General features: G+C 50.2%; 1 long non-coding RNA gene across 2 annotated transcripts in view; it reads left to right on the plus strand.

Moving 5' to 3' along the window:
* Positions 1–22,124, plus strand: part of LOC142071639 (uncharacterized) — a 115,262-nt gene that overhangs the window by 61,596 nt on the left and 31,542 nt on the right. The window lies entirely within an intron of this gene.

Genomic DNA, 22,124 nt, shown 5'->3' on the forward strand with positions numbered 1-22,124 from the left:
GCTGCGGGCAGGGCAGAGGGGTACGGGGGTGGCTGGAGACAGGGGCTGGCTGCGGGCAGGGCAGGGGCTGCGTGCGGCAGGGGTTGGCTGGAGACAGGGCAGGGGGTGAGGCAGGGGCTGGCCGCAGGCAGGGCAGGGGGTGCGGGGGTGGGTGCGGCAGGGGCTGGCTGTGGACAGGGGTTGCGGGGGTGGGTGGAGACAGGGGCTGGCTGCAGGCAGGGGGTGCGGCAGGGGCTGGCTGCGGACAGGGGGTGTGGCAGGGGCTGGCTGCGGACAGGGCAGGGGGTGCGGGCAGGGCAGGGGGTGCAGCGGTGGATGGAGACAGGGGCTGGCTGCACGCAGGGCAGGGGGTGCGGCCAGGGCTGGCTGCGGGCAGGGGATGTGGGGGTGGCTGTAGGCAGGGGCTGGCTGCGGGTAGGGGATGCGGGGGTGGCTGAAGGCAGGGGCTGGCTGCAGGCAGGGGGGTGGGTACTCATGGGGAGAGCAGCAGGACGCAGCCCAGACCTAGCAGAGGAGCTGGGGACCCCCCAGGCAGCAGCAGGAGCCCCAGGGCCAGGGGAGCAGCAGCAGCAATAATAGGACTTGTGCTCAGGGCCGGGCGGCAGCCCACATGGCTCCCCCAGCGCAGCGCCCCCAGTAGCCGGAGGAGGAACTACATCACTTCCTGGCCGGAGCCCATCAAAGCCTCAGCGCCCCCTGCAGGGGAGCGGGATAACAACTGGTTCTAAAACTGCTTCAAAATTTAAACAACCAGTTCGCGCGAACCAGCTCCAGCTCACCACTGCCGCCGAGTAAATGGCCTGGCAGGCCTCCACCTGCACCAGGTCGCCCGGGTCCTGGACCATGAACAGCACATCATCGGCGTACGCTGACAAGACCAGCCGCAACTCCGGCTCCCCAAGTGCCAACCCCGTCAACTGCCGGCAGAGGAGACAGAGGAAGGGCTTGATCGCCAGAGCATACAGCTGGCCCGAGAGGGGGCACCCCTGCTGTACTCCCCGCCCGAAGCTGACCAGCTCGGTCAGGGTCCAGTTGACCAGACACTCTGCCCCAGCGTACAGCACCTGGAAAAAGCCCACAAACTGGAGCCCGAAGCCAAACACCCACAGAGTGCCCAGGAGATACCCATGGTCCATTCAGTTGAATGCCTTTTCCTGGTCCAGGGACAGAAGGGTGAACAACGGACAATCCCTACGCCCCAGCTCCAAGAGGTCCCGGACCAAGTACAAGTTATCAAAGATGGTCCTGCCCAGGACAGTGTAGGTCTCGTCAGGATGGACCACGTCCACCAGCACAGACCCCAGCCACAGCGAGATGGCCTTCACTACGACCTTGTAGTCCATGCTGAGGAGTGAGACAGGATGCCAGTTCCATAAGTTGCGGAGGTCCCCCTTCCTCGGCAATAAGGCGAGCATGGCTCATCTGCATGAGAGAAGGAGGACCCCGCTTTTCAAGGACTTGGCCCAGACGGTGATGAGGTCTGGGACGAGAACGTCCCAGAACACGTGGTAGAACTCCACGGTCAGCCTGTCCAGGCCCGGAGATTTATTGGTGGGCATGCAGCGGAGGGCTTCTAAGAACTCGGCCAGAGTGAGAGGCAGCTCTAGCTGGTCTCGGTCGCCCGTGCTGACCATTGGGAGTTCGTCCCACAGCACTCTGCAAGTGTTAGGATCGGTCGGAACAGGGTCGCCACTCCAGCCGTATGAACTGTAAGATGGCTAAAGTAGACCCTGTCCCCCCATTCCAGCTGCTAGCTGTCTTCGGCGGCCGGACCCCTATGGGTCTCCTGCAGGAAAACCACAGAGTACTCCCCCCAAAGGAAGGAGAGCACCTGGCACCTGCGGAGACCCATCCTACAGCCCCGGGTGTTCAATGTTGCGATGGTGAGAGGTGCCATGAGGAGGGCTGGGGAGGATCCTCGCCGGCAGGGATGCTCGCGGCTCTCAACGGGCCGCGCAACAATCCGTGACCTACCCCATAAGGAGTCACGGAAGAGGCGGACCCACTGGTAGGCCGTGGCGGCCTGCTTCCCGGTCCTTTTACCCTCCCCCACGAGGGCACTCGCAGCCCGGAAGATTTGACGGAAATCCCCCCATCGCTAGAGAGCGAGCTGCACCTTGTTACAGGAGCCACGGACATCCTCAAGGAACTCCCGCACCTCCTCTCGCAGTGTATGGGGGGTCGGGGTCACTAGCCCCCGGCTTTCCTCCGGAGGGACCACTGACAGAGCCCCGTGGCCCACCGAAACGGGCAGGCAAGGGACAGATCCCTGACGTGGCACCCGATAGGCTGGTGCCACGCAGCCCCCCTCAAACCCCAGCTCAATTGGGGGCGGTGGAGGGAAGATAGCAGCCCCTGGTGAGTCGGGACTGGGAAATACAGAGGCCGCTCCCTGGGGGCTATCCTCTGGGAGTGAGGAGATGACGGCCCCAGGGGTGGCAATGATATTACAGGAGGTGGAGGGGCCAGGGACGGGGATGACATCAGGGGCAGAGCAGGGATCCAGGGTAGGAGCAGGGCAGGGGTCGGGAGCAGAGTCAGGGAGAGGGGCAAAGGCAGGATCCTGGGCCTCAGTAGCCCAGGCCACTGGGAAATGGCCCCTCTTGATCAAGCTCAGGGAGCTGGGGGGTGGGAAGTGGGCCCTCCATGATGCTGGGCTCTGGCACCGCGGCCGGTGTAGTAGCCACGGCATCTTCAGTGGGGTCCCTGCCTGGGAAGGAGGTCGGTTGTCCCACGCCCACGAGGGACAGCCCATGGGGCTCGGGTCCCAGCCACACGACACCGGCCGTCGCCTCAATGGGCTCAGCGGCCGACAGCAGGGTGCCACCTGTGGCTGGGCAGATGGAGGAGCCCAGGGAATCCGTGGAGGCCAGAGCGGAAGCAGCGGTTAGCGGGAGGGAGCATGGAGAAGGGGGGGCTGGGGTGAGGTCACTCAGATCGAGGCCCGCTGGCAGAGGGTCGTCCTCCCCCTGGGTGACCGGGGTCAGACCCAGGGCCTCGATCTCCTCGTAGATGGAAGGGAGCTCTCCTTCCACCACCCCGGAGGCCTCCCCACCAGTGCCCGAAGCGACGCTCACCTCGGGGCTCACAGGAGCTCCGGATGGCAACAGGGCAGGAGGGGCTCCATTGGGGGCCTTGGAGGGAAGGGACTCCAATGGAGGGACGGTACTGCCCTCCCATGCTGCCACATCTTCCCCAGCTGGTACCAGGGGATGGAACGCACTCGCGGGCAAGGCAGAGGGCTTGGCATCGGTGCCCCCCTTTCTGGTTTTCCGGGGGGCTTCCACATCGGTGGAAAGGAGAGGAGCTCAAGCCTTCCGCTTGCCCTGATTCCCCTGGGCTAGGGCTCAGCCCTCCATGGCATCATCGGGGGGCCGGCTAACAGGGGTCGGGTTGGGGGGCAGAGGCAATGGCTCAGGGCCTGTGGGAGGCAGCGGTGGGGGGGCATGAAGGAGGGAAGATTCCCCCTGGGGAAGGCCCTCTCCCATGCTCGGCGGTATCCCTGCCACACCCTCCTCTAGGAGCCCCGCCAGATTGCAGGCAGCAAAGGCAGGGCTCTCCCGCTCGTCTGGGCGGGCTGGAGGAAGCACCCCTTGGGACCGAGCAGGAGCAGTGGTGGACTGAGTAAGAGGAGGGGTGGCTCCGGGCACCGGCGATGACGGGCCCAGTGCCACGCCAGGGCTCGGGGGTCCCGGATGCCCCTCCTTGCCGGGCCAAGGGGCAGTCCCTCCGGACGTGCCCCATTGCCCAGCAGAGGTAGCGCCGGGCCTCCCCCATTGAATAATGCACCCGGTAGTGGGCCCCCTGGTAGGGGATCAAAAAGGACCCCTCAAGCGCCTCTCTGTCGCGTGCCGCCGGCGGCAGTTGAAGCTGCACTTGTCGGCGGAACGAGAGGATGTGACGGAGGGCGGGGTCCTTGCAGCCCAGTGAGAGAGGGCTCAGGACAGAAAAGGGCTTCCCCAGGGTCAAAAGGGCAGGTAATAGGGTGGCATTGGGAAGGAAGGGAGGGACTGAGGTCAGGACCAGGCGGATGCCCAGGTCATCCAGCGGCTCCAGGGGGATGAACACGCCCCCCACTGCCAGGCCCTTCTCCACTACCTCCTGGGTGGCGGCCTCCAATGCCAGGAAGAAGACCACCTTCCCGTACATTTTGGAGGCCGCCACAATGGCTGTGGGCCCCACCACCCTCGCCAACGTCCACATGGCCGCTATAGAGGTAGTGGAGCCGGTGGGCTGGAGAGATGACATAGCAGCAGGTGGGGGGGCTGCTGCCACCTGGGCATACGCCCTGGGGGCCTGGGGAGGGACACCCGCAGAGCTGGTGGAGGGAGCAGCGGGTAGGGACACGCGGCCGGTGGCGGGGCCATGGCAGCGGGGGCAGTCCCTGCCATGGAGGGCCTGGTCTTTTTGGCGGGGCCCTTCCCCTTCTTCTTACCCTGGCCCTTCCTGTCGGCTGGGGGGCCTCCCCCAGAATCTGAGGGGGCAAGGGACATGGCAGCAGTGGAGGTTACTCCGGTGCCCACCGCTGCCAGCGCCCCAGCGGGGCTGGTGGCAGGTGGTTTGGCAGCCGCAATTGAGGTAGAGGCTGGGGGGGGTGAGGGAGTGGCAGGTGGGGAGGGGCATCTGGGGTTGCTGGAAGGGCCCCACCTGCTGTGGCCCCCACCATAATGAGCAGGGAGGGAGGGGAAAAGGGAGGCAGGTTAACCACACCTCCCCACTAGGCTGCAGGCAGGGGTGGAGGGCGCCAAAAGGGGTGGGCTGGACAGAGGGCTATCAAGGGCTTGTAGGGAACAGTCACCGACTCAGGATAGAAATCTGGCTCCTCTAGCTGCACTAAGGGAGGGGAATCATGACAACGTTAGGGGGGTGCAGTGAGATAGGGGCAAACTCAAACAGGGGAAGGGCACAAGCGAATGGGAGGGGGCATGAGTGCACTGAGTAAGGGGCCAATCAGGGCAGGGGTACCACGTGGGGACAGGGGAGAACCAGGCTGGGGGTAGGACAGGGAACCAAGGAGCTAGCTTCAGAGGGCAGGGCAGGGTGGGGCGGGGCAAACAAACAAATGCTACAAAGGGAAAAGGGCAGGGCAGGCAAACAAACTGAAGCTAGTGAGGTGCTGGGGTAAAAGGGAGGGCAAAAAGGCAGCAAGGGGCAAAATGGGGCAGGTAGCAAGGGACAAAGCTGGAGGCTTGCTGAAGGGGGCCAGTCCGGGGCGGGGGGCACGTGTGCCCACATGCACTTGCAAAGAGTCAGTGTGGGCTGGCTGCTGCTTCAGGCCCACCAGGTAGTGAAAGGGCAGGCCAAGCAAGCAGCAGAGTCCCAGAGGCAGGAGCTTGAGGCAGATGGTAAGTGTCCCCTGGGGGTGGTGGAGGGGGCAGCGATGACTGTGGTGGTGGAGGTTGGGGGGGACGACACATAGATGGACTGGGGGGCAGGCTCCATGCCACACCCCCTGTGTCCCCACAAACACAGACAAGACCCCCACCACAAGAGCACAGTTCAAATGTTACTCAGCCTTAAGGCCCCCTCCAGAGTGGTCTGCAGAGTCCCTGTGCTCTCCCTCAGCAGCTGATGGCCTCTTCCCCTCCCCCTTTGGAGTCCAGCAGCTCCAAGCAGCAAAGGCAGCAGCAGCCGCCGGGTGGCTAGGCAGGCAGAAAAGGACCCCTCACAGGTGGTGGTGGTGGTGTCCACAGCTGCAGTAGCAATGGCTGGGGTAGGGATCCCTCACTCCCTGCATCTGGGGAGTGGGCCAACACACCCCCCCCCCCCCAAGGGGCTGTAGTTGGAGCAGTAGCAGTACCCAAGGGTGGGGGAATCCAGCAGCTAGCCAGCTAGGTAGCAGAGAAGGGGGGTGGGTGGTGTCCGGTCCAGCCAGGGGAGCAGCTGGAGCGGTAGCAGTCTCCCTCCAGGCCAATTGGATTCAGCAGAGGAGCCAAAAGCAGATCTACTGGATGAACAGGTTTCTGTTCCCTGAGTGACCAGAGCAGGGGCTGCTCTAGGCTAGGGTGGACATATTACTCCAATTAGCCTGCAAAGAGTCAGTTGAAGCTGTTAGGCTAATGAGAGCACCTGATTCTAATTAAGGCCCCTCTGATACTATAAAAGGGCTCACTCCAGGGAGCCAGAGGAGAGGAAATGCAGCTGAAGGGCTGGGTAATAAAGACACCCTCAAACCACTAGAAAGGGAGCCCTGAGGTAAGGGTGAAGAAGGCCACTGTCAGGGCCCTGGGCTGGAACGCAGTGGAGTTGGGTGGGCCTGCATTCCACTACCCCGGCCAACCCGCCTTGGGTAGCAGAATCCCGAACGCCACTGACTCATGCCAGCGCTCCCCTGCCCGAGGGGCACGCCGCAGACTCTGGCCAGCACACCTCCTTCTGCTAATTCCCCTAGTGAAAGAAAGGTGTGACCAAGGCCTACTGGTGAGGCAGTAGCTCCCCACTGCCCCCCAGTGGCTCGGTGGACCAACTGAAACCTATCACAGCACCCATCCAATAACATTTAGTACCTCAAAGGAGTAATTTGATCTGCATCTTACGCCTGTGCTGTGAAATGCTGTTCTTTGTCTGTTGTGTATTGGAAAATGGAGCCCATTTCTATTGCTGATGTTGTGACTGTGTTGAGCAGTACTGTTAGAAGCAAATCAGAATATTAAAAACACAGTACAAGATGCAAATTATAATTTTTGCCTGTGAAATCAAAGTATGCTAGTCATATCTGTCTGCAAGTAAGCTACTGCTAAGGCATCTAGGAAAGTGTTATCTACTCGATAGCGATAAACAGCATTTGTTTTTAGCTTGGTTCCTCCTCTTCCTCTCCACATCTAAGCCCATCAGTTTGAGGCAAGGATCCAACAACAATAGAATTGCAAGCCAAGAACTAAGCTCACAATCTTAAAACCAGAGCCTAGATATGATAGGCTCCTCTATTTACTATTGCAGAGTACAAAAACAAAAAAACCACCAAAACAAAACAACAAACTTTAACATTTAGTTTCACATAGTGGGGAAAGCAAGTTGCTCCTTCCCTGGGCTCAAATATGCTGTGATCATGAATATCCTGAGATGTCAGATGAAACTTACATAAAACACGAACTCTTGTGTATGTTCTTTCTATAAATTTAAATCTCACATGGGAATGTGGTTTTAAACACTTAAAGCTGTGGCCTTAACAGTAGGCACTTTTGTATATTCATGCATCTGTTACTCTCCTTAGTCTCCCTTGGTCTTGAATGATCTGTTGTCTATAGACAATTAGCATCTTGTGTCCAAAAGAGTGATTTGGCCCTATCCATCCCATTGTCTTTTATGCTCAGCAAACAAATAAATAAAATACAGCTTTCAATTAAAAGCATAAAACCTATAAGGGATTCAAAAAATCTTTGATATGATGAAATGTATAGGAGTTGGAATGCATTATAGCTGAGTAATGAAAATTATCATTGCAAGGTATTAAGTACATAGATTACTGACTACCTTACTACAAAAAGCAGCTTTTACTAGTGCATGTTGCCTGTGTTTGTACAATAACAAACCCTGGGAAGGCCAAGTCACTTTAAGAACAGGAATTTCTCGAGCTAATTGGGTGAAATAACAATGGAGTAATAGCTGCAATTAGCAACACTAATGTTCAGGACAAACAGGCAGTTCAGATACATACCATAGGACTGACTTGATCATTCAATTGGGATCCTTGGCAAAGGAAAGGTCTAATTTGAGGACCATGTTCTGCCAAATCCCCACAGATAACAGATTTGTCATGAAAAAAGAAAAGGAGTACTTGTGGCACCTTAGAGACTAACCAATTTATTTGAGCATGAGCTTTTGTGAGCTACAGCTCACTTCATCAGATGCATACCGTGGAAACTGCAGCAGACATTATATACACACAGATCATGAAACAATACCTCCTCCCACTCCACTGTCCTGCTGGTAATAGCTTATCTAAAGTGATCATCAAGTTGGGCCATTTCCAGCACAAATCCAGGTTTTCTCACCCTCCACCCCCCCACACACAAACTCACTCTCCTGCTGGCAGTAGCTCATCCAAACTGACCACTCTCCAAGTTTAAATCCAAGTTTAACCAGAACGTCTGGGGGAGGGGTAGGAAAAAACAAGGGAAAATAGGCTACCTTGCATAATTTCCCCTTGTTTTTTCCTACCCCTCCCCCCCCCCCAGACGTTCTGGTTAAACTTGGATTTAAACTTGGAGAGTGGTCAGTTTGGATGAGCTATTGCCAGCAGGAGAGTGAGTTTGTGTGTGTGTGTCCCGAAGAAAGGGAAAAAAAGGGGGGAGGGGTGAGAGATCCTGGATTTGTGCTGGACATGGCCCACCTTGATTACCATGCACATTGTAGGGAGAGTGGTCACTTTGGATGAGCTATTGCCAGCAGGATAGTGAGTTTGTGTGTGTGTGTGGGGGGGGGGGGGGGGAGGGTGAGAAAACCTGGATTTATGCTGGAAATGGCCCAACTTGATGATCACTTTAGATAAGCTATTACCAGCAGGACAGTGGAGTGGGAGGAGGTATTGTTTCATGATCTCTGTGTGTATATAATGTCTGCTGCAGTTTCCATGGTATGCATCCGATGAAGTGAGCGGTAGCTCACGAAAGCTCATGCTCAAATAAATTGGTTAGTCTCTAAGGTGCCACAAGTACTCCTTTTCTTTTTGCGAATACAGACTAACACGGCTGTTACTCTGAAACCTGAGATTTGTCATGCTATAACCACCACCAAGACCACTTTATTATTTTTCATGTTTAGTGGCCAGATATTCCTCTGCTCTTACATGATCTGAGGTAAGCAAACAAGCTTCGTGGCCCACTGAGTCGGGTCCCAACCTGTGGCCAAGGTGATGCATTCATATGTAATTAAGAAAGCCTCTGGATTGTCTTTGGGCCCCAGTTCCATCAGGCAAAGCAGCATCAAGAGGGTCGCTGGCTCCGCTGCGACTGTGGTAGTGGTGCCAGAAGTGCCAGGCAGTAAAGTGGCCAGTTGCTGAACATACTACTGCTGTTCCTCCTGCTGCTGGGCTGCTAACTGCCATATGAGCTGCTGCTGCTGGGCCCCCAAAGTTTGTAGCAGTTGCTGCTGCTGGAGCTGGGCAGCTTGTTGCTGTTAACTCTCCACCCACCATTTCAGCAACTTCGAGATCCATGGTGGCTTCCAGCTATTGCTGGATCAACAATGAGTGTGATCCCCTTTTCATCAGGGGGCAGATGATGCCTGCATTCTCCACCACATCTAGCTGTGTAGACAGATATGGCTATCCCTCACTGTCAGTCTCTGAGGGAGGCCATGCCCCTTTGCTGATACACTCATGAAACAGTCTTAGCAAGGCAGAAGTGAGCAGTCTCTGGCCCCAACCCTATAGGCAGGGTAGCTACAAATAGTTCAGGGGCCCTGGCCCTCAGCCAGGATGGGGCACCACACAAAGCATCTAGGGCTCAGGGAGGGGTTGAGCCCCAAGAAAATCTATGGTCCTAGCTCATTGGACAGTAGACTAGCCCAGGTCTTCTGGCCTAAGGTGAGGAGGCTGTCACCCCAGGGGTGGGGTGGCAGAGGGTAGGAGGATGTGGGCCCACTCAACTCCACCACATCCAGCCCAGAGCCCTAACAGTAGCAGAGCGGTCTGCTGGGTCAGTAGGGATTCAGTTGCAACACACTGACCTAGAGTCAGCCAGCAACAAAGCCAGACAGGAGTTGGCTCCCCCTGTGCCATTTTCTACCCTCCCTTCAGGCTGTACCTGAACCCAGGGTTGCCCTCCATCTCCTAGGGGTACACTGCCAGCTGTAATCCCAGTAGCTCCTCAGCATTTGATGTGTTTGGCAGTTCTTGATATCCTGAGGACATATTCAAGATACCAGTCTTCTGTGGTCTGGCTCTAGCAGTGGGCTGGGGGCATCTGGCTCCCTCTGTGGCTCCTGCTCAACTGAGCTGCAGGGCTGCCTCTTATACTTTCTATTCCTGTCCCGCCCTTCTGCTTCCAGCATGGTGGCCGAGGTCTTCCTGGTTCCGCCCATGGGGCGTCTGGCTCTCTCTCTCTCTCGATCAGTCTCTGTGGGAGGCCACGCCCCTTTGCTACAATACCTAGAGCAGTGGTGGGCAACCTGCAGCCCATCAGGGTAATCCGCTGGCAGTTGGCCCGCACCGCTTCCCACAGCTCCCATTGGCCAGGAATGGCGAACCATGGCCACTGAGAGCTGCAAGCAGCTATGCCTGTGGACAGTCAATGTAAACAAACTGTCTCACGGGCTGCCAGTGAATTAACCTAATGGGCTACCATGCGGCCTGCGGGCAGCAGGTTGCTCACCACTGACCTAGACCATCCCTGTTCATAAAAACCTCCAGTCATGGGGATTCCAAAACCTTTTATGGGAATCTATTCTGGTACTTAACTATTCTTATAGTTAGAAAGCTTTTTTCTAATATCTAACCTAGATCTCCTTGCTGCAGATAAACCAATTACTCTATTGTCCTCTTGCAGTTATGGTTCAGGTTCCCAGCCAATGGGAGCTGCGGAGCCAGAGCTTGGATCGGGGGCAGCGCACAGAGCCCCCATGGCCATTCATCTGCATAGGAGCAGCAGGGACATGTTGCCATTTCTGGGGAGCCACACGGAGCCAGGTAGGGAGGCTGCCGGCCCCGCACCAACCAGACTTATGGATATCAGAAATGCCTATTTCTAGAGCTTTCGGGTTGGTAAAGTGTCGGATAACACAGCTTTTACTGTATATAGATGCACGAGAGCTCATATCTCGTGACATCTCCTAGAGGTCTTACATGTGATTAAAAAAGCAGAGGAGATGCAAGCATAACCATCTTATTGCTGCATTGTCCACTACTGAGAGGTTTGGTATGCAAGGGAGTAGCATCTTGCTATTGATTGTGTTGAAGGCTATTGTATCCTGATAGTGAAGAATGTAGAATGTTGATGGTAAGCAGGTGTTGCTGAAGTTTCCACTCCGTTATGTTCTCAATGAGTTTGTCCAGGAAGGGGAGGTTGGAGACTTGTGGTAGCTGGTGAGTTTGCAGCATCAGATGATGACTACTAGAGAATAGGTAGGACTTTCACATTCTTTAAGTTTGGTCTGATTAGCCTCCTCAGTTGTAGGCCAAGCCCGAGGTGCTTTTCAAAGGCTTTCGACAGTTAAGAGAGACAACGGTCTGCTTTACATGTGGTGTTTTGGATGTCTTTCAGCTCTTCTCGCTCATCTGGCTTTTTGGGCCAAATTCTACAAAGGGAGGTGGAATGATCCTCCCTCTCTCTGCTCCAATCTGACTACTTGTGGGACTATCTTAAATTCAGTCATTTTTTCAGCAAAATAGGAAGCTAGCTTCTTGTACTGAGAAGTGCTCAGGTCAGCAGCCACGATTGACCAGCTAGGTCTCTTATTTTGCTGAAGCTATGGTTGAAAGGGAAGGGGTTATTCTGGAATTCCCACATGTGGAGCGTCTTTGCACAAACACCTTGTGCTGTTGCCAATTGGATTAATGGGACCATCAATTCAGGAGCTGTTTTCTGCTTTCTGTGACATCCCAGAATGATGCATGCTGAGACATCTACAAAGAACTCATAACTGACCTAAAGATTTTGTATGACTGTCAGCCATGACTGAGTGGTCACAGCTGAGAATACCAGATTCAGGACAAACTGCTAAGAAATAGGACAGGCTCACCCCAAAACTAGTGGTTATTCTATTATTAGATATACTAAGCCAGAAACAAAGTAAAACCACCTCGATAAGAGACATGGCTTTTGGGGCAAAACTTTTGTTGACAAAGTGCTTGATTTTATTGCTTTAATTGGCCTCCAGAAGGTGTCCCACAGTGCCCATCCTGACCACTCTGGTCAGCAGTTTCAACTCTGCTGCCCTGCATCCAGGTAAACAACCATCACCTGTCTCCCTTTAAAGCCCTGGGAATTTTTTAAATTTCGCTTCCTGTTTGCTCGGCATGGCGAGCTCACATCACAGCTTCCTAGCTAACAATGGCGGCAAACACTCTCTTGTTTGGACCACTGCTGAGCTGCTGGGTCTGCTCAGTATTTGGGGAGAGGAGGCTGAGCAGTCCCAGCTGCGCTCCAGCTGTAGGAATTTCTATACCTATAGGCAGATTTCTCGAAGCTTGTGCGAAAAGGGCTATGATTGGGACACTGTGTAGACCTGCCATTTCTTAGGAGTTGGATGCTATTCACAGCAGTGACCCCACCTCCACGAGCCTCATGGATACTTTGGAAGGGATGGAGCCAGGAGAAAGTGGACCTAACCCAGAGGATGAAGTCACTGATGAAGAGGTGGAGATAAATGGCTATGTGGAGCCCACGGCGGGGTTGCCTGGTGGTGCATCCAGTCAATAACTGTTCTCCACTCCAGAGGTGTCTAGCCAGTCTTGGCAGTCGCACTCTGAGCAAGAAGCAGGAGAGGAGACCCTGGTAAGTGGTTTTGCTTTGTGTAGTGCAGAGGTGGGCTGAGGACCTAAAAATGTACATGGCTGGCTGTGTTTCTGTGTGCTGGACATTTCCCTGTGCAGCTAACTAGTACGGCAGAACAGAATGGCCCCTGATCTGGGGTAAACTCACCATGCTTGGGGTGTTCACCAACACGTGTGCTTGTCAAGGCTCAATGAGAAAGTGATTGGTATATTATTAGAGGTGTATTTTACTATACTGTTTCAATGCTGTGTACGCTTCTGTGGTGTTCCTTGTGCTTCTGAAGATGTGGCCTTCAGAGGAACCTCCTACACACCAGTGGAGCACCTTCACCAGATAAGAAAGTGCCTGAGATGGAGCAAGGAGGACGTGTTCCGGGAGCTGCTGCAATACTCAGATGTGGAAAAGAGGGAGCATGTGCAGTGGAGAGAAACCAAATGGCAAGACAGAAAAGAAAATGAGGCCTTCATTAAGAATGCTACTGGGAGGATGACTAAAGTTAAACTAAGCAAAGTAAGATGCTGAAGTCTCTCATAACACTCCAGACTCAGCAGATGCATGTCCACCCTCCTCTTCAGCACATTCAGAACTCTTTCCCATACCCTCCCCAAACTCCACCTATGTATTCCTTTCTACTTTCTGGGACTTCCCGCTTTCCCGTTCATGCCATCCCATGGACACCTTTTGAAATGATAGCTGGACTTACACACACCTCTAAAAGGCAGCCCTCCCCGGTACCTCCTCTCCCACAAAGCATAGAATCCTAGAATATCAGGGTTGGAAAGGACCTCAGGAGGTCATCTAGTCCAACCCCCTGCTCAAAGCAGGACCAATCCCCAACTAAATTATCCCAGGGGAGTAGCATAGGGTAGTAGTCGGAGGGCTGGATGATACCTGACAATCCCTCCGTAACATCTCAGATATGGGCCCTGACATGGCATACCTCCCAGGATGCCATGTCAGGGCGACAGACGGGTGCCTCCATCCCCCTCAGAAGAGTCTCCAACCACCACTACCCTACATTTCCTCCTGGGAGCAGTGGCTGTGATCCTCCCAGCCTTAGAATAATAAAATATTAGGGTTGGAAGAGACCTCAGGAGGTCATCTACTCCAATCCCCTGCTCAAAGCAGGACCAACACCCACTAAATCATCCCAGCCAGGGCTTTGTCAAGCCTGACCTTAAAAACCACCACCTCCCTAGGTAACTCATTCCAGTGTTTCACCACCCTCCTAATGAAAGTTTTTCCTAATATCCAACCTAAACCTCCCCCACTGCAACTTGAGACCATTACTCCTTGTTCTGTCATCTGCTACCACTGAGAACAGTCTAGATCCATCCTCTTTTGGAACCCCCTTTCAGGTAGTTGAAAGCAGCTATCAAATCCCCCCCTCAGAATACACTTATGGCAGCCAATCAAGCACCCAACGTAGGGCTTGAACCCATGACGCTGAGATTAAGAGTCTCGTGTGTGTGTGTGAAAATTGTCCTGCAAATTGTGATAGCTGGTGGCAGCAACACATAAACAAGCAGTTAATCATTTGCTTACATAGAATCCTAGGCCACAAAAATCACAAGTGCTTCCTAGCAAAACTTGATTTCATTAAGCAATGCAGTACCAAGCATAGTAATATACATTACCAGTTCTCTTTTTCAAAATGTTCCTCAAAGCCTCCCTGATTTGAATTACCCCCCGTTGTGCCTCTCTAATGGCCCTGTATCTGGCTGCTCAAAATCAGCAGCCAGGCAGTTTGCATCAGCAGTCCACCCCTGAGCAAACTTTTCACCCTTAACTTCATAAATATTGTGCAACGTACAACACACAACTATGTCCATAGGAATATTATCCTCATTGAGGTCTAACCCGCCATAATGCACCTTTTAATCTGCCAAACACACATTCCACAGTCTTTCTGCACCTACGCAGCCTGTTGTTGAAGTGCTCCAAGTTTCCCATGTAAGGGTTCATGAGCCACAGCATTAATGGGTATGCCGTGTCTCCCAGGATCACTATGGACATTTCAACATGCCCCACACTGTAATTTTCTGGTCGGGGAAAAAAAGTCCCCACTTGCAGCTTTCTGCAAAGGCCAGTATTCCTGAAGATACATGCATCATGCACCTTTCCAGACCACCCCGTGTTGATCCACAGGCACGTGCAACGCCATCGAAGTACCACTTCCTATTGATGTAATCCGTCGCAAGATGGTCCACTGCCAAAATTTAAATATGCGTGCCCTCTATCACCACTCTGTAGTCCAAGAAGCCCATTTCTGCAAAGCCATCCACTATTTCATGCACATTGCGAAGAGTCTCAGTCCTTCATAGCAGGATGCAATTAATGGCTCTATACACTTGTGTTAACACAGCCCCAGTGATCAACTTCCCGACTGCAAACTGATTTGCGACCGACTGGTAGCAGTCTGGAGTTGCCAGCTTCCACGCTGCGATCACCACGTGCTTCTCCACCAAGAGAGCAGCTCTCACTTGGGTGTCCTTGTGCCGCAGGGCAGGGGAAAGCTCTGCACACATTTTAAAGACAGTGGCTTTCCTCATTCAGAAATTCTGTAGCCACTGCTCATCATCCCAGACATGCATGACAACGAGATCCCAGCACTCAGTCAGTGCTAGTTTCCTGAGCCCAAAAGTGATGGTCCACCGTGTGCAGCTATTCAGTGAATGCCAAAAGTAATCTAATGTTGCTCCTATCTATGTCAGACAACTGTGAATCCTTTTGAGTTAGGAACTTCACCATGAACTGCACTGCCATTCGTGATGGGTTACTGACAGCTAGCAGAGCATTGGACAATTGTGCAGGATCCATTCTTTCACACAGAGAGGGCAGGGCAAACAGCAAACAAGGGTCGTTGAAAAATGCCATGAAGATGGAAGCACATGCAATGCTAGAACGGCAAGAAATGCATCATGGGACATTAAGCCTGGACACATGATGTGTTGCAATCCTCTCCACCTTCCCACAAGACCAAGCACCAGAAGGTGGCGAGCTGAACTGTGGGATAGCTACACACAGTGCACTGCTCTGTCAATGCTGGAGCCCCAAGCGTGGATAATTTTCTTTTAGCACTTTTTGATAGTCAATAAAACACTTTCATAGAATCATGGAAGATTAGGGTTGGAAGAGACCTCAGGAGGTCATCTAGTACAACCCCTTGCTCAAAGCAGGACCAACCCCAACTAAATCATCCCAGCCAGGGCTTTGTCAAGCTGGGCCTTAAAAACCTCTAAGGATGGAGATTTCCCCCACCTCCCTAGGTAAACCATTCCAGTGCTTCACCACCCTCCTAGTGAAATAATTTTTCCTAATATCCAGCCTAGACCAAGATCATTGCTCCTTGTTCTGTCATCTGCCACCACTGAGAACAGCTGAGCTCCATCCTCTTTGGAATCCCCCTTCAGGTAGTTGAAGGCTGCTATCAAATCCCCCCTCACTCTTCTCTTCTGCAGACTAAAGAAGCCCAGTTCCCTCAGCCTCTCCTCGTAAATCATATGCCCCAGCCCCTAATCATTTTTATTTTCCTGGCTGGACTCTCTACAGTTTGCCCACATCCTTTCTGTCGTGGGGAGCTTCACCAGTGCTGAATAGGGGAGAATAATTACTTCCCTCGATCTGCTGGCAATGCTTGTACTAATGCAGGCCAATATGCCATTAGCCTTCTTGGCAACAAGGGCATGCTGACTCATATCCAGCTTCTTGTCCACTGTAATCCCCAGGTCCTTTTCTGCAGAACTGCTGCTTAGTCAGTCGGTCCCCAGTCTGTAGCAGTACATAGGATTCTTCCATCCTAAGTGCAGGACTCTGCACTTGTCCTTGTTGAACCTCATCAGATTTCTTTTGGCCCAATCCTCCAATTTGTCTAGGTCACTCTGGAACCTATCCCTATCCTCTAGCATATCTACCTCTCCCCCCAGCTTAGTGTCAACCACGAACTTGCTGAGGGTGCAATCCATCCCATCATCCAGATCATTAAAGAAGATGTTGAACAAAACTAGCCTCAGGACTGCCAACTAGACATCGAGCTGTTGATCACTACCTGTTGAGTCCAACAATCTAGCCAGCTTTCTATTCACCTTTATTATCCTTCCATCCAATCCATACTTTTTCAACTTGCTGGCAAGAATACTGTGGGAGACTGTACCAAAAGCTTTGCTAAAGTCAAGATATATCCCGTCCACCGCTTTCCCCATATCTCATCATAGAAGGCAATCAGATTGGTCAGGTATGACTTGCCCTTGGTGAATCCATCTTGACTGTTTCTGATCACCTTCCTCATCTAAGTGCTTCAAAATGGATTCCTTGAGGACCTCAGGAATTTTTGATTTTTCCAGGGACTGAGATGTGGTTCCCTGGATTCTCTTCCTTCCCTTTTTTAAAGATGGACACTATATTTGCCTTTTTCCAATTGTCTGGGACCTTCCCCGATTGCCACAAGTTTTCGAAGTTTTTTTTCCAAAAAAACTCTGCAGAAGATGGAGTCCAGGGTTACATATGAGCTAGTCACATGCTCTTGCATGATTTGATGACTCCTAGGAACAGACATTACTCATATTTTGGCTAAAGCGTCCACAGGAAGGCTCACTGGGTGGGGACAAGATTCTTCTATTGTCTATTGTGAGAGCTAAGTGTTCTTTGATGGACCGTTCAATTTCATGGCCCATTCACAAAGTGGTGGCCAGACTGGATGTAAATTACCTCGTGGGTGTTACTCCAGGAGCAAACACTTTTTTTTGAAATATTGCTACATAGTCAATATTCATAACTTTAGATACAAATATGATACTTGCATACAAACAGGATAATCATACTCAGGAAATCCTAACTTTTCCTTTGACACCTTACATGATATACTTTGTACAAGATTTGTTGCAATTATCCAACAGTGGCAATATTAATAATATCAATGGTCATGTTCCAATCATACAGCATCACAAGGTTTTACATAGAATTTATTTAAAAGATATGTTTAAATTTACATATATGCCAAATGCACCTCTTTCCCACTGCAGCATAGTTAGCAGTTGTGTTCAGCACATATTTCTGTGGTTAACACAACAATGAGCTTTCTCCTTTGTAGTTCACCATTCTGGGAAGTGCCCTTGTCAAGAAGTTTGTTTGTTTGTTTGTTTTTTTGCAAGAGGGTTGATATGAATATTCTGTTAGAGATAACTATGTTGGTTCCAGAAGTTTTGACAAATATTACTGGAGATTACCTGATGAGTTCATATTTGACTGGTGGTTTCAAATAACAGGTAGTGGAAGATTTTATAGTATATGTATATGACTGAAAAAATCTGAATCACTATTCTTTCTTAAGAATATTAATAACATTACCTTGAATATTAACTGTTAATGATGTTATATGGTGGGAGCAAACCCACATTCCCCCCCCCCTTCACATTTTAGTCTCTAATCTTTTCTGCCCTCTCAAATGTTATAGTTTATATAAAATCTATAACATTTATGTAAAAGGCTATAACATTTTTTCATTTTTAAGGAGATGTCTGCCTTGATCTTCAAGAAGTTCTTCACTCATGACTAACAAGGATTCTGTTTGCTGGAACTTCAGTTTTAAATAGATATCTGCTAAGATAACCTCAGAATGTTCTCTCTTCAATAAATACACCTGTTCTAAAAGGTTTGTGTTTACATGGCAATGAAATCAGCACTCTGGTTACTTGATTTAGCCATTTGGTGTTAGTTTTCTATTCATTTTTTAAAAAAAATCACTCTGTTTTATTTGGCTCAGTATCAGAGAACCGTTGAAGGGAAGGAATATTTTAAGTTAGCTGGGCGCAAAGATTGACTGTATTAGAACTTTGGTCCTCACTATACGTCATGAAGTTGCTAGGATAAATACCCAGATCCGCTATGTATACATGGCTGAAAAATGTGGATTTGCTATGCTATACAAGAAACAGAATTACCAGTTCATAAATTAGAAGGTAATCTGGTTTTTCATTAAAATATTTTTGATCCCAATGAAGTGGAATAGCCATTGCATTGGCTCCTCAACCATTTAGAGGAAATACAACAAATGGGCTATGAGGTCCCAGGAGAGTAATTGAACTTCTCAATGATTTATAACTTTGAGAGACAAGGTGGGTGAGGTAATATCTTTTATTGGACTAACTTCTGTTAGTGAAAGAGACAAGCTTTCAAACTTGGTCAGGTTTACATTAGCAAATATCCTGCAGTCAATGAGTAATCCACACGTATGGCATTTTTGCATAGTTCATCCACAGTACCCTCTGTGACCAATGTGTTTTCAGCATTTTATCGTTTGTGGAATTCAGTATGCTTGAATTATTTAACAATGTGTTATGGAAGTTGACCGCTGACTGCAGCAATATTTATGTACATTTTTATCAAATGAAACACTCTAGGCTATCCTTTCTAGGTTTGTTTAGCTAAAACTCTGATAAAAGGAGCAGCTTCAGCACTAATGGATTTTCACTATTCTTGCAGTAAGTGAGTGGTTCTAAAACAGAGATCTCAAGATGAAAACACTTTTTTGTTCTGATGAAATCTACTTTGTTAAAGAGAATTTCAACAGCTCAAGGGGGAGATCATATATGTTTGTTCCATAAACTCAAGAATTTATGAGGAACATTGACTCTTGTTTAGTAAATAACACATTTTCCATTACGAAAAACACACTGCACTAGTCCTAACTTTGACTTACCCTACAAACTGGGAGATGAGGTGATCCTATGTACTATGCCATGTTAAAACCATTAAAAGCTTGATATTACTTTTTTTAAAATTACATCACTGATGTTTTACAATGTTACTGTTTGCCATCTGCTCAAAATGACACCATCAGTTTTCCATTTGAAAGGTCAAAATTAGTGTATGCAGAAAGACTAAAGCTGCTTTCACATGCTTAGATACAGCTTCACTTGGCTTGGTTATGCCTGGATATGCACACAAGGACCACAACAGACTCTATCCTATTTATGGTAATTAACCATCTGCCATCAGTCGATCCAGTAATGACCGTGGCAAAGTCAAGCCAAGCCAAGACAGCTCTGCAAGAGTGTATGAAACAAAAATGTAAGCTGTTGCCCAGCAAGCTTATATTAGGAGCACGCATAGCTCCAAGCCACACTCTAAATGCTAACCACAACTCCTTTAAGATATGTAAGCTCCCAGACTATGATAAGGGTAAGCTGTCAGCAATCACTCTATATGGAAAATAGACAATATGTAGTTTCTATATAGGCATGAAGAAAAAGAGTACTTGTGGCACCTTGGAGCATAAGCTTTCATGAGCTACAGCTCACTTCATCGGATGCATACTGTGGAAAATATAGTAGGGAGATTTTATATACACAGAGAACATGAAAGAATGGGTGTTACCATACACACTGTAACAAGAGTGATCAGGAAAGGTGAGCTATTACCAGCAGGAGAGCAGGGTGAAGGGGGGGGGGGGACCTTTTGTAGTGATAATCAAGGTGGGCCATTTCCAGCACTTTACAAGAACAGTAGGAGGGGAAATAACCAAGGGGAAATAGTTTTACTTTGTGTAATGACACATCCACTCCCAGTCTTTATTCAAGCCTAAGTTAATTGCATCCAGTTTGCAAATTAATTCCAATTCAGCAGTCTCTCACTGGAGTCTGTTTCTGAAGTTTTTTTTGTTGAATTGCAACTTTTAGGTCTGTAATTGAGTGACCAAAGAGATTGAAGTGTTCTTCAAGTGGTTTTTGAATGTTATAATACTTGACGTCTGATTTGTGTCCATTTATTCTTTTACATAGCGACTGTCCAGTTTGGCCAATGTACATGATGGCATATATCACGTTGGTGGATGTGCAGGTGAACGAGCCTCTGATAGCGTGGCTGATGTGATTAGGCCCTATGATGGTGTCCCCTGAATAGATATGTGGATACAGTTGTCAACGGGCTTTGTTGCAAGGATAGGTTCCTGGGTTAGTGGTTCTGTTGTGTGGTGTGTGGTTGCTGCTGAGTATTTGCTTCAGGTTGGGGGGGCTGTCTGTAAGCAAGGACTGGCCTGTCTCTCCAGAGTGATGGGTCATCCTTCAGGATAGGTTGTAGATCCTTGATGATGTGTTGGAGAGGTTTTAGTTGAGGGCTGAAGGTGATGGCTAGTGGCGTTCTGTTATTTTCTTTGTTGGGCCTGTCCTGTAGTAGGTAACTTCTGGGTACTCTTCTGGCTCTGTCAATCTGTTTCTTCACTTCAACAGGTGGGTACTGTAGTTGTAAGAATGCTTGATGGAGATCTTTTTTCAGAGTCTCTTGATAGAGATCTTTTAGGTGTTTGTCTCTGTCTGAGGGGTTGGAGCACATGTGGTATTGTAGAGCTTGGCTGTAGACAATGGATCGTGTGGTGTGGTCTGGATGAAAGCTGGAGGCATGTAGGTAGGAATAGCAGTCAGTAGGTTTCCGGTATAGGGTGGTAGTTATGTGACCATTGATTATTAGCACCGTAGTGTCCAGGAAGTGGATCTCTTGTGTGGACTGGTCCAGGCTGAGGTTGATGGGGGGGAGGGGGGAATGGAAATTGTTGAAATCATGGTGGAATTCCTCAAGGGCTTCTTTTCCATGGGTCCAGATGATGAAGATGTCCTCAATGTAGCACAAGTAGAGTAGGGGCATTAGGGAACGAGAGCTGAGGAAGCGTTGTTCGAAGTCAGCTATAAAAATGTTGGCATACTGTGGGGCTATGCGGGTACCCATAGCAGTGCCACTAATTTTGAAGGTATACATTGTCCCCAAATGTATACCATTACAATCGACATACCACACAGACTATGCTGACAGCTTTGCCACACACTCACTCAAAGAAACTGCGGAACCACCTGATCAACATCCTCTACAGCAAACAGGGAAAGATTAAGAATGAGCTCTCAAAACTGGATACTCTCATAAAAAACCAACCTTCCCCACAAACTTCCTCATGGCTGGACTTTACTAAAACTAGACAAGCCATTTACAACACGCACTTTGCTTCTCTACAAAAGAAAAAGGACACTAAACTTTCTAAACTACTACATACCACAAGGGGCCACAACAGTGGTTCCCTTAACCCACCCAGCAATATTGTTAATCTATCCAGCTATACTCTTAGGACAGCTGCTTCTGCTGGGCTATCTCGGGGCCTGTCCTTCTGCCCCTCCAGCCCCACGAACATGATACAGTTCTGTGGTGACCTAGAATCCTATTTTTGACATCTCCGACTCAAGGAATATTTCCAACACACTTGTGAACAACATACTAACCCCCAGAGACCTTCCTACCAACACTACAAAAAGAAGGATTCTGGGTGGACTCCTCCTGAAGGTCAAAACAACAGACTGGACTTCTACATAGAGTGCTTCCACTGATGTGCACGGGCTGAAATTGTAGAAAAGCAACATCTCTTGCCCCACAACCTCAGCCGTGCAGAACACACTGCCATCCACAGCCTCAGAAACAACTCTGACACGCTATGTCTAAAGGGTCTGTGAATGGTTGTCGTTACCATAGAACAGTGGGTCTCAACCTTTCCAGACTACTGTACCCCTTTTAGGAGTCTGAGTTATCTTGCGTACCCCAAGTTTCATCTCACTTAACAACTATGTGCTTACAAAATCAGACATAAAAATACAGAAGTGTCACAGCACACTGTTACTGTAAAATTGCTTACTTTCTCATTTTGTCTGTATGAAA

This window comes from Caretta caretta, chromosome 3 (genome assembly GCF_965140235.1).
Source record: "Caretta caretta isolate rCarCar2 chromosome 3, rCarCar1.hap1, whole genome shotgun sequence".
Taxonomy (NCBI): Eukaryota; Metazoa; Chordata; order Testudines; family Cheloniidae; genus Caretta; species Caretta caretta.